Source organism: Harpia harpyja, chromosome 1 (assembly GCF_026419915.1).
Source record: "Harpia harpyja isolate bHarHar1 chromosome 1, bHarHar1 primary haplotype, whole genome shotgun sequence".
Lineage (NCBI taxonomy): Eukaryota > Metazoa > Chordata > Aves > Accipitriformes > Accipitridae > Harpia > Harpia harpyja.
Genome location: NC_068940.1, coordinates 34450434 through 34464587, shown reverse-complemented (window position 1 = coordinate 34464587; position 14154 = coordinate 34450434).

The following is a 14154-nucleotide window of genomic DNA, read 5'->3' as shown; positions in this document are numbered from 1 at the left end:
GAACTACAAATTCCTGACAATGCAGTGGACCTGCTTTCAAGGAAAACTATTGTAGAAAAGCTTTTGGAGTTCAAAGAACAACAAAGAGCTGTTCTGTTTCAAAAGGGAGATTCAGAGGTAATAAAGGCAAACTGTGATACACACAAATTCTTCCAAATACATTCCTGATTATATGTTAATAATTACATATGGCTAAATGATATTTTAAGATCTTCAAACCTAGAAAGAATTCTAAAGTAATTAATCTATAGATTGGTTATATCGTGTAATTTACAGACAATGAAATTAATGTTTGAACTGAGGCACAGCTTAAATTTTATTCATGATCTAGATCCTCCAGTAGAGGGTTGCAAGTTAAATAATTGGTGCCAGGTAGCTTCCTGCTAGTCTGCTGTATATGGCTGAATTTCAACCACAGAAATAGCAGAAGAATCATAAAGGAGTCTTGCTCTGCCTGTAGCCTTTCTGGTAGTCTCTACCATTAAAAAACACCATTATTTCTTTATTTTGTGAACTGAGAAACTCAAAATCCAACACCTTAAATCGCGATTGCTCACTGCTCCTCTTCCCCCAAGTAGGCATTCTGAACTGAAAGTTCCTGTCAGAGATTTGCTGCTTTCCTCCCATTTTCAACACTAGCACTGAAAGATATTTCTTTGTACTTTGTGTCTCTTGGTGTTGTCCTAACCACATACCTGATTCCACTTCATAAATCACAATTTGTATTTTGTTAAACACAACAATTCATATGGCTGTTACTAATTCTTCACATAGAAACAAACGAGATTTAATAACAGCATAATTTTAGCCATTTGTACTCTTGCGCTGTGATTTACATATTCCTTGGTTTTCATACAATGTTCCCTAAAGGAACTTAACGTAGCAATGAACTGCCATGCTGGCAAGACCTAATGCTGCAGAGATCTGCAACTGGAAAGCAAAGGGCAGTATATATGAATGCATGTGTTATCAGTGTATAAATATAATCTGTGTTATTTAGAGTTTTTTAAGGAGAACACAAGACAAAAATTACACATAAGACTATCACAGAATCATTTAGGTTGGCAAAGACCTTTAACTTCGAGATCAGCCGTAAACCTAACACTGCCAAGTCCACCACTAAACCATGTCCCTAAGCGCCACATCTACACATCTTTTAAATACCTCCAGGGGTGGCGACTCAACCCCTTCCCTGGGCAGCTCATTCCAATGCTTGACAACCCTTTTGGTGAAGAACTTTTTCCCTAATATCCAGTCTAAACCTCCCCTGATGCAACTTGAGGCCATTTCCTCTCATCCTATCACTTGTTACCTAGGAAAAGAAACTGACACCCACCTTGCTACAACCTCCTTTCAGGTAGTTGTAGAGAGCAATAAGGTCTCCCCTGAGACCTTATCACACAGTAGTTCTTAAATCTATGGTATTACTTATTTTCTTTTTAAGGGGCTTTAACATTTATTTTAATCTAGAGAAATTACTGTCTAACAACATTATTGTTTTAAATTTTTAAGTGACATACAATGAGGCAGCTCTTCTGGACCTAAGTAATCAAAAAATACGGGGTAATTTAGCAGACCTAGTAAAAGAAAGCTGCCCCTCAAGAAAAGATGAAAAGCTGTCAGTACTGGAGGGGCAAGAAAAAAAAAATCTACTTATTACAGAAAACTATATTCAAGCAAGACAACTAACCTGTACAAACTTTTTAATCAATTCTCACTATTTGATCCCAATCCATTCATGCGGCCTACTCTACTGCTAAAGCCTACCTAACACTGCCACCTAGCGGCCTGGAAGCTGCTCGGGCCTGCCCGGCTCCCACCCCCACGGTGGAATTGGAAATGCATCAGCAAAACCTTAAGGTTACAGTTTTATAGGCTAAGGAGTCTGGAAATGGACATCAGAGACTTCCATGAGATAGTTACACTGAATAAAGAAAACCTAGTTTTAGCTTCAGATACGAGCATGCAGTTCCCACAGAAGCCGTTTGGAGCTGTATGAACAAGTCAGAGAACTGAGTGTTATACAAGAAAAGAACATTTTGCATGCAGCCTCTGTGGTGAATTCTTATGTTCTTCTACATGTACAATGGGGATGATATCAACTACAGCACAGTTCAGTATAAAACCCTCAAGTTACACATACTATCCTAGAAACAAGACTTACTGAGAACTAATAAGATGTAAAACCTTAAGCTTCTAAATGTCATTCTTTTTAAAAAATACATAACAGTTGTATTTTTAAAACAGTGTGAGAGAAGTCATTGTTGATTAAAACTATCTAAATTTCTCAGTCTAGTCATATGTGATTAATAGAAACACAATTAACAGAAAAGTTGTTACTAAGTAGTGGGACCTTGCAGTTTTAGAAACATGGTCACCAAGCCAAAGAATTTCTTGTATAATTACAGGTAGATAGCAACCAGTAATATTGAAGATAGATAGCTACTAGCACATTTAGACTGAGGTTTTACTTTAGGTTTGCTTCATTCTCATATGGAACTTTCCATTGAATGCTTGGCCTCATCTTGATCACATGCGCACATCTTCAGAATCACGTTAAGCTTGCACCATCCTTTGCTTAACAGAAGACAACCCTATTATCTCAAGTAAAGGCAAAAGTAAGGCTAAATGAAAAAAAAATTTCTGTAAGAAAAGCCAGGAAAGAACTCTTAAATACCACTAGAGTAAGGAGGTTTATCTCAGTATAGACTAAAGATTAATTACTTGGGTATTCACTGCACATTTTACCTAAAAGAAGTCCTACAAAGCTTAACGGCCAGGGAAGGAAAAGAATTTAAGCCTTCTGTAAGAGAAAAATTAATCTTTACCAACAGCATACATAATGAATAGTATATGCTTCTGGACAAAACCCCTGCAAAACAGGAAATCAGTCATTGTTCCCTTTTTACTGGGTAACAATGGGAATAAAAGTGCATGTGTTGTATGTGTCACAAAATTTCCAAAGGAAGAAAAAATTCTTAGAACCAAAACAACATTTGAGCTCCATTTCCCCACTAGAATCACTGTACAGAAAATGAGACATTTTAAAAATTAGTGCAGTCATTTAGGCTGTTCTTAGAGATGGCTATGGTTACCAAAACTACTTTTACCTCTATCTAGGTTTCCACTAGAACCTTTTTAATGTGTACATACACTTATTTTACCCAGCCTGTTCCCATAAGTGGCATAACAACTTTGTTTCAGATTAAGAAATGTAAATGAGAGAAAAATACTGAATCATGTCAGAAAGAAAATAATCTAACTGGAAAAGATCGCTGATTCTAAGCTTCAAGAGGATGGAACAATTACACCATGTGGGACCCTACATATACTGAAGGGTGAAATAATCTGGAGTGGGAGCAGAAATTAGAATTTTCTCCCAGAAGTACATTTCCTTTACACTTTTCCACAGGTGTTTTTGGGCCAACAATACTTTTTGAAATAGTTTGCACTAAATTCCTCACAGAAACTATTTTGCACATGGTCATTTTGTCAACCAAGTGCCTTTGAGACCAATTCACAGTTGATTAGATATAAGATCTTAAGTGGGTTGATAAAAATATCTCCATTAATACTCTTTAAATCTATCCAGGGTTTCTACTTATTTAATTTCTGAGCACACTATATAAACTGTCAGTCCTTTGACTTCATTGTCCCCTCCTGCTTTTCTAAAGATATACATAGATTTTCAACTAAGATGACTTATGTAATCATAGAAAAAAACAAGGCAAGTGACCTCTATTATATTTAAGATAGGCATTTAATCAGTAAACTCCTTCACACATCATGCATAAAATATTTAAGATGAGAAAAAAGCTATAGCCAGCATACTGTTTTGTTAGCCTAATTCTATAGTTCATATAAAATTGTAAATATCCATTTAAAGTCCAAGTCAGAGAAACCACTCGTGCAGTTCAAAGGTTTTCTACAGTCTCATTTGGATAATTACTTTTCTTCTTCAAAAAATAGACTTACAATTAAAAAACTTAAATATGAGTCAAAATCTGATTGTGTTTTCATTTGTAACAGTTTTCCACCAGGGAAGAAAATCAAGGATTTAAAGAAAATTAGAATCTTCAAATAAGACCTTTTACATACCTGAAAATCAAATTTGCAGTGGGAAAAATGTTACAATGTCAACCTGCATTGTTTATAAACATCTATTTGCCTTGATATTTGGTTTGGTTTGTGACAAATGACCCAAACTGGAACATTTCAAAAAAGCTTCCATTCAATAAATCAACATTTCCACTTTGAGATTCTCAAAGAAGGTCTTTAGACCTGCAGGACTAATCCCAATGTGATAAAAGTTGTCAGTCTCATCCTACTGAAAAAGTAATATGTCAAGGAACAGGAAGAGATACATGTCACACCTTAATTGTAACAGAGTTATCTGGATGCACCTTTTTCTCTGCACACAGCGCTTTTGGATTTTTTTTTAAAAATTATTTTTCTCTTTAAGTCTGTTACTTTTTACTAGCATTTAGAATTCTGGACCTTTGAGATAATGTATTTTAGTGAAAGACACTTTAAATTTTCTATATTGGCTGCAATAAAGTAGACTGTGCTACTGCACAGTTTAAGACCATTAAAAAATAAACTACTCCAAATGCCACAGATTAATAGCACAAACCATAGGCACTACTTTGTCTGCAAGACAAGAGCTGACCAAACCTCTCAGAATTCTTCCACAGCAAAGATTAAAACAAACAAACAAAACCCAACAAAACCTCTAGCCCAGAACTCTGCTAACATCACTAACCATACCCCATGGGGGATGGGGAAAAAAAAAAAAAAAAAATTCTGTTAAAATGTTCCTGGTTTTTTTTCTCCCCTAATTTAAGCTTTGATCAGTAACAAACATTTTATATTAAACAGGATGAAAAAAACCACACAGTAAATTGACTATACAAATTATTACTTAACATTATGAAGTTGTTTAAAGAAAGTTTGGGCCTTAGTTTTTGAAACATCTTGAGAAAATACTTTGCACAAATAAGCATGAATAGTCAGAGTCTGAAAAAATGGATGGATGTTTTCTGATTGCTTCCACAAAAGAACAGAAAATGGTGTAAAACTTGTAGTAATATCAGCAGGATGGGGAAGAGGACAAAGCAGTTCTTGTGCCTCAGAAAAACTTCATCTAAATCCTTTCTGAACTTTATACAAAATACAAAGCAGCAGTTTTGGGAAAAGGAAACCTGTGCTTCAAAATTTGCAATTTTTGCAGCCCTCCTGAATACGTTTCTGTTGATTAAATTCTTTTAAATTTGTTTTATTGCTTTTGAGTAGGAAGATTAAAATATATTATAAATATTATATATTTATATTGTGTATTTACTATATGTAAGTGTTATTATGCTTTATTTCTAGACTTTAATAACAACTTACTAGTTTTCCTATCTTGTATTTTTGTGTGATGACTCAATTTATCAAAGATTCTTTTAGGCTTACTGGCAGATGCAACTAGTTACAATATTAGATCACAGTCTTTCATAAAAAAATAGATTTAATACATAGTCCCATCTATATTTAAAAATCTGAAATATATAAGCAACCTTCACAATACCATATGAATACTCCTTGCCAGACTGTATGATGCTTTTAAGAACAGGATATAAGAACTTTTCATTTCTTTAGAACTGGCTCCAGTGCAGAAGCAAAGAAGATTTTATTTCTTGAGTCTTTTGCTTGAGGGGTCACAAATGAATGAGATGGCTAAGTATAATTACCAGATGAGTAAAAATAAACAATGAATAATTTCATTAAGACTGGATTCATACTTCGGGGAGAATACTCATGAGTACAAGTTAACGTAAATAAGATTACAAAGCCAGATTTGAAACACGCAGTTTTCTGACTAGGCTGTATTTTTGGCATAGTAAAATTCTAATACAAAATGACAAATTTAGCATGTCGTCTAACACAAAAACCATACCACTGTGTATCAGCAGCTCTGCAGTAAATGCAAGGTCACTTACTCTTTCCTTCCCCAAGAAAAAAGCTACTTCAAGCCACATTTTTATCATGATACTATGGGGGGGGGGGAAGTATCAGACAGTAACAACAGAGACCATTATACTTGTTTATTTGTAAAGATTTGGTTCCTGTACATTATTCATGCATCATTTCACCTTCTGAAGGCACAGTGCTATACTAACGCCATACAGGTTTAACATTTGAATTAGATTTGTACTACGTATTTTCAGAATTCTAAACTCCATTTCGCAAGGATACAATGATAATCAGCCATGGATGATAGAGATCTCAGAGCAAAAAATAAATGCCATTTTCCAACTTTTACTTTCACTGGCCTGCCTTCCTTTGTTTTTCTAGGATAATTCAATCTACTAAGCAGTTATTTGAATTAGGTAGTGTTAACAGCTGACCAAGCATAACAGTAGGAAAGTGAAATGAAGGCTGTTTCTCTCACTGTTTGCATTAAGTCATACAAACGTCAGGCAATGATAGCCTTAGCACACCTCCGCCATGCACACTGCAACCCCCAGTGGGTACACAGACAAGAAGGAATATTAAACCCTCTGCATCAGATAGTGAAACCCCGTAATTTTTCCCATGCAAATATACAATACATGGGCCAGCATAACTAACCATTCACATGATCATTATCTCATGCCATCATTGCTCAGCTATCACAGATGAGATTGAAGCTTCATTCCAGGTAGTACTATAAATATGTGAAAGACCTGTTTTGCCTTTTACAGTCTAGAGACAGGGAATAATAGGAAGTACTCATTTTATGTATAGAAAACTGTGGCACAGAGAGATGAAGTGATCCACTTGCTTGGAGCCTGAACTGGAAACTAAACCAAGGCCTCTTGAGACACAGTCCATTACTTTAACAGTAAGGGCATGTCCATTCTTGTTGGGTTATCCTAATAAATCAGCATTCCTAGAAATGTGTGTTAACACACTAAAGACTTCTGAAAGCTCGAGGCAAAGCTGAATGTTACAGACAAGAATGTTTGCTAATGAATTTCCATTTATTCACAGTTTTTAAGACCAAAAGGTACTTAAAACATCTAATCAAGCAGTTTTCAGTCTTTTTTGTCCACAGTGCTTCTCTGAACACAACCCTTCATTCTCTGTACGTGGCCTTTATAACTCAATTCTTAGATACACGGTTATTAGTGAACCTAATAGACTTGCATAACTATCCTGTCCTTCCTAATTATTTACTATTCCACGAATCATTGTAATGCACAAAGGTTGTTGACACTAATTCTGAAGTTGCCCTTGACTGGCATAATGCATTGTTAGAAACCACAGGAAACAGATGGGTGTGGGCATCCCCCACCTCGACAGTCTCTTCCCCTCCTGTACAACGAACTGCTTCTGCCAGTACTAAGAACTACTGCCCCCCTCCCACTCCTGCCCCCACCTCTGCTGGTAGTGACAGCAACAGCAAACACCTATCGACACTAAGACCTGATCAGTAGGAACAGTAATTCAGCCATTGCAACAGCAAACAGAAAATACAAAGAAAATCAAATATATAAAACCTACAAATGTTTGAGTTTTACCAAATGGCTCTAGACTCACCTTAACTCTGCTCTAGAGACTGAAAAAATTGGGAAGAAAATCCAGAAACTCAGCTAGCCTCTCCAATCTCCAACAACTTATTCTCAGGAGTAATTCACAAATTAGGTGTTTTCTTCCTTATTACAATGTTGCCAACACCATTCCTAAATGGATTATTTTTTTTAAAGTCTTAATTGCAAAAGTGGCACAACCCCCCCCCAGCATCATCCTAGGTCTAAATCATTCATTGTGCCATGGGCATCGAACACAGAGTTTGTCTACGATGAAGACTGAAAATAGAACTGAATTGTTAACACTGCATATGCCTACAAGCTGCAAAAACAGAGCTGCTGCTCACAATTTAAACAACAAATTGGCTATAGACTTTTCAGAATTCAAAATGCAAACATATTATGCAAGATGCATATGGATTTATTACAAATTAATTTGCATTATTTCAGAAGTTTAATCTCCTTAAAAGCTAAGCCAAAGTTTAATACCATCCCCTTTTTTCTAAATAGATTGCTACTTCGCTAAACGTAGGAACTGAACAGCTAAGTGGTGTAGGAATTGTGCAATACAACATTCTCGTAAGTATATAGTAATTCACATATAATGTAAAGTCTATCTACTCACTCGTGTCATCTTTGATTCTAAAGGATTTACCAGTGACAATTGCATAAAACGCATGTGAAGTTTACCAAAATTATTCTAGTGAAAGGATTTCACGCTGGCTAAAGAATACACAAATTCATTTCTAATTTTAGGCAGCAAGCCCATATTGGTAAAGTCTCCCAAATAACTCAATGTACTCATTTCAGTTATACACATCTTTATGATCTCAGAATGGAGGGCTTAACACTAAAGATGATAAATACATTGAAGATTGAGGGCTTAGAATGCCTGTATACTGGGGTGCTTAAAATTGCATGCAAGTAGTGCCTTCTTTTCCTAGCTTTGCTTTCTCCACATTCTTCCTTTGCATTTTGTTCCACAAAGGGTGGAATTCTCATCACTGATGGGCTCACCCCAAGGATAAACATGTATAAAACAAATATAAATAAACTCAGTCCAAAATCAGCAAAGATTTTTGCTGAAAACTGAACTTCTTACCAGACAGAGAACTGGATCTGCATTTGGGGAGTAAATAGAAAAATGTGAGGGGTTTTGTTTTATGGTTTGTTTTTTTGTTGAGTTTGGTTTTTTTTTTTTTATAATGAAAAAACATGGACAGAGGCTTTCATCCACTTTTTAGTTCCTATAAATACTCTGCTGGCTTATATTTAAAATCAGTATTTTTTCATGCTATTTTGAGAGTTCTTACATTAGGATATTAATTACTTCAGATGCATTTCTTTATGTTCATTTCTAAATAGATAAAGAGTAAATGCAATTAAGGCTTTGCAATTTTATCTAGTTAGCATCAACTACATTACAATACCACTCAGTACTATACATTTCAGAATGATTATTTAATTGTACTGCAGAAGCTCAAACTCTGCACTGTCCAGATCTGTGGCAATAAACTGTTCTGCCACTAGCCTGCTGGACAACCTTGAGAAGGTTATTTCACATCACTGGACCACAGTTATTCCAGCAAAAATGCGGATGCTGATATGACGATATAATAAAACACTTTGAGACCTATGTAGGAGAGATATCTCCTGATCAGTGGATACTTTTATTTGTTAATTCACTAAGGATGGATTGAAGATACATTAGTTGTCCATCAGACTGAAAAGCTATTTATCACAGAAAAGGTTATTCTTGAAGCCCTCATTTCTTTTGTGTATTTTTTGAAGTGATCCACTTGATCCATTTGCTGTTCAAATGTCAAACTACTTTTAAAATACTTAATGCACAGAGTCTGGACTCCATCTGTTAGTAAAAAGATTATGTTTACATTTGTTAAAGCTAAAAGGATATTAATAACATTTGCTTTTATTTTACTATTATTCCTGGTGCTTTTATATTCATAGTATAGCACATAAAAATAAGAAAACTAAACTCATATTAATCCCTCTGTCCTTTGCACTAAAACAACCCCAGAAACCCCACATCAAATCAGAAACAGCCTCTTTGTCCATGTTTGGGAAAAGGCATAAATCTTTAAGGATGACTTTGATTAATCGGAGACTTGAAATTAAAAAAGCTACGCCAAGAAAACATGCAATTACTAAGACAGACCATAACGTAAGCCCAAATCCACTAGTTGAGCAGGGAACAAAACAGACTAAATCTGCATATGCTGTAAACTGATTTAGCTACTTTGCCACCGATGACAATATATGCTTACTGAATGTTTGGCCCTAATTAACATACAGGCAATATCTTTTTTGAGCAGCCTTTGTCAAAGACTTGACTAGCACTACTACTAAACTGATTTAAGTAAGAGGCAATAGTGTTGAGAAGAAACTGAGAGGGGATTTTGGAAGAAGGCCTCAACTACCAGAACAATTTAAGAACAGGCTAGGAACTGACCAGCTAAATAGCAGCTCTGCAGAGAAGTATTTTTGGATCCTGGTGCAAAACAAGCTGAACAGGAATCAGCAGTGAGCTCTTGCAGTGGCAAAGGCTAACCGCATAAGTAAACCCATAGCCAGCAAGTCAAGGGAAATGATTGTTCCCCTCTACTTGGCACATGCAAGGCTGCATCTGGATCTGGAATATCGTGTCCAGTCTTGGAACACTCATTACAAGACAGAGATGAACAAACCAGATAGTCTAGCAGAGGCCACTAACACAGTTAGGGGATTGAAGCACGTGTCATGGAAAGGCTGATGGAAGTGTCTTTAGTCAGCCTGGTAAACAGAAGGCTAAGGAGCATTCTGAAGTCTTTACTGCCTAAAGTGGGTGGGATAAAGAGAAGCTGAAGCTAAACTCTTTTTTAGATGTGCTTGGTGAAAGGACAAGACACAATGATCACAGGTTGCAGCAAGGGAAAATTTGACTGGATATACAGAAAAAAAAATTCAGAACAAAACTGATTAAGCACTGGAACAAGTTTCTCAGAGAGACTGGAATCTCCATCCTTGGAGATTTTCAAAACATGACTGGACACAGTCCCAAGTAACCTGATTTAACTTACAAAATGGCCCTGCTTTGAGCAGGAAGCTCAAGGCCTGGATAACCTCCACAAATCCCTTCCAGCCTAAATGTTTTTAGGGTTCTGTGATTTCTAAAGAGAGATTAGATTTAAATAAAAATATATATACAAAAGATCCCTGAAATGCAATCATAACATTGCTGCTTTTATATTTCAGAGAACTAATAAAAGCCAATTAAAACATACAGCCCTTCACTGTATGTGAACTTCTTTATAGGTAAATAATCACTTAAATTCTTTCAGAACACAATGTATTCAACTATTTTAAGAATAAGAAATGATAGAGCACCTTTCTTCTGAGCCTTGTTCTGTCTCTTTCTGGTGGAACATCCCAGCAGACTCTGTTGATAGCCTAAAATTTACAAAAGTAAAAAGACTTCTGAGGACTAAATAAGATAAAACTAGAACAGAACACACTCAACATGCAGAACTATCACAACATTCAGTTAAGAACTTGCTTGGCAATCTGGCTGCCTAACTCCCTAGAACTGATGAGTTCAGTGGGTCACCTTCAGTAGTGTTACACCAGGACCAAAAGTAAACCTCAGCTGGGTAGAATGCTGACTGGGAGCTCCCCTATCACAAAACAGGGAGTGAATGCATCCCACTTATGATTCAAAGGGACAGGAACTACTGTCCTCTTAACCTTTCCTTTACATGACTGATGCTAACTATTTTTTAAAAGCATTGGCTTGATGTCTTTTTAGAGCAGGAGAATGTTCTTGCAGTTCCATATACAGATAAGAACATTGTTTCAGCACAACAGATTCTGCCAGGATGGACGAACACAGAGGTTCTTGGCCGTATTGCAAGCTATTTTATAATCTGGGCATGGAGAGAATAGTATATTCAATTTCTTATAACCAGGATGATAGAGCTATTGCATACACCAGGGATGCAAATTGTATTGTGGATTCACTCTCCCACTTTTCTTTTGCACTGACAATAGAACAATTTGACTGAAATTACATATAGAAAACCCGCAGAGGATTTATTTCTGTTCTTTACCCTTTCCTATGAGTTTTCAGGGCAAAAGGGCACAATGTATGAGTAGAGAAAAGAACTATATGAAAGCAGAAGCCATCAGTGTGTTAGGTTTCTTCATAATTAAAAGTTACTCAAGTTCACTTTCCGATAGCAAATTCGGAGGAATTTTTTGTTTATTAACATGCTAATGTGTTGCTGTTTTCTACATAAATTCTTACTTTGTCTAAAAGCCAAACTCTTTATCATCAGTCCATTTAAAATGTTTACATTCATCAGGTCAATGACTTGCTGAGACTGAGCTACAAAAAACTCATTAGTTTAACAGGTTTATTTGTATTACACTTTGGTTCCTAAACTAACAGTGTTTTCTCTGCATGAAGTAAGTAGCTGCAGTTAGGTAATCAGAACTCCAAGGGTTATTGCTGGTATGTAACACAGGAAATTAGTAAGATTTGGATGGTTACTGTGCCAAAAATCACTGCTAATACAAATGTTTCTTCATTCTGGGACACAAAAGTAAGGTGGTAATTTAACAGTATGGTGTAGCACATATATATTATTGGAAACTTTTTGTACCATTTGTGTTAACCAAAAGACTAAAGCAAAACAAAACCACCTAAAAATCTTTTAGCTTAGCTTTGTAGATAAACTATTCCAGATTACTGTTCTACAGGATACACGAACACTTTACAGCTAAATGTCCCATGCTTTGAGAGAGTTAACCTAAGCTTAAAGTTAGTATTTGTATCAGTTTATTCCTGGGACTCCTTCCTTACTTGACAGAAGGAAACAATGAACAGAACGTAAAGTAATAGTGAAATGTATTTCACAAAGCCACTGTCATCTCCCAGATGCCTCATCAGTTAGCATAAGCCTCCTGGCAGGCCAGACAAATTGGGGATATTCCATTACGTGAGTTGAGAAGGGGATAAACACATAATAGTAGAGAACATAACAGGGAATGTCAGAGCTAGAAGATGGAGTACTGGGAAGGCAAATGATGAAACATCATATTGTTAAGTCAAAAAACCCACAACACTGATAAGATCCTTTATTAAAGGGAACTCATTGCCAGCCACTGTTGTAAAGTCTAAATATAAAAGAATGAAATAAACTGGAGGCTACTCTTCAACAGGTTCAGTTGAGTAAGATTTAAATAATTATTATTTGGGTTTTAACACTGCAGTACTGACAGATATGACTGAAATTTCTAGCATTTGAACTGCAGAAAGAAAATACACACTTTTAAGGCAAAACTCTTAATATTTATTATTCTAAAATCCTATAATTTTAAAGCAAATACTTTTTTTTAAGTCTTAAAGAGGAAATTGTGTTTTGTAAGGTAACTTTACATCTTTATATTTTCAATTAAAAAAAAAAAGGGAGCAAGAAAAAGGTGTACCTAATCGCTGTCCATATATATCCCCCACAAACTACCTTTGGTTTTTCTGGCCAACTTAACTAAAATTAATAAAGTGGTAAAGATTTTTTTAAATTTAATTTAATTGTTTCTAAAGGTTTGCAGAAACCAGTTTCTGGTCATAGGTGCCAGAAGTTAGCGCTGTCTTTGTGGGAAGGGGGACACTTAAGTATCTGTAGGTCAGTCAGAATATAGGCAGTATGGAATGAACCACAGAAATAAGTGCTTTTTGCCCATCTGCTAGTTCAGGAACTCAAGAGGGAGTTGTGGATAGAGTGGGCATATTTTGTGGGTAAGCAAAGAAAACAGGATGGGGTTTGGCTACTGAAGTGAAAAGCATTTGATAATGAGAGGCCAGGGAGCTGGGTAATGCCATTAATACAGTTAGTATGGAAATGAATAGAGTAAAACTCAAGAAATTTGACTATAGACATTCCACTGTTTTCAGAGCAATTTGCTGTTCATGTTCACCCTAGTGTGATTTGGACTGCAGATTGGGTAAGTGTCAACAGAACAAGGAAAATTAATTCTACTGGCAGGAGGTCTACTATGCAGAATTGGAGATCTGCTAGAGAAATTAAGATCACTGACTGATAAGAAGGCCTTCCAGATCTCCTTAGAATGCAACTTTAGCAAATAAATTCTGAGTTTTACAAAGCAAGCTTACTACCTTTAACCGTGCTCCCTTTAATACAGTTTACCCTGTGTGTAGCCCAGTAAACTAAACCTTACCCTTGCAAATTTATAGAAGACATTAGTATTTTCCTGCTTTTCATTACACAGTTTTGCAATTTGTGTTTTTGGTTATTTTGTTTGGTTGCAGTTTTGGGGGCTTTTTTTTTTTTTTTTTTTTTAAAAAACACACTCTACAACCTGGCCTAGGCATTGACAACATGGAGATCCTGACAGTTCTGCATTTCATCATGTCAGTAAACAAACAAACAAAAAGTGCTGGTTGGCCAATTTAGACAATAAAAAGCCCAACACTGAGAACTGAGCAGAGTGTAATTTATATGCTGTCATATCATTCATCACAAGAACATTAACCTTTAAACTGTGGCTAAAGCAATTCCAATTTCATTACTCCCTAGAGGATTCA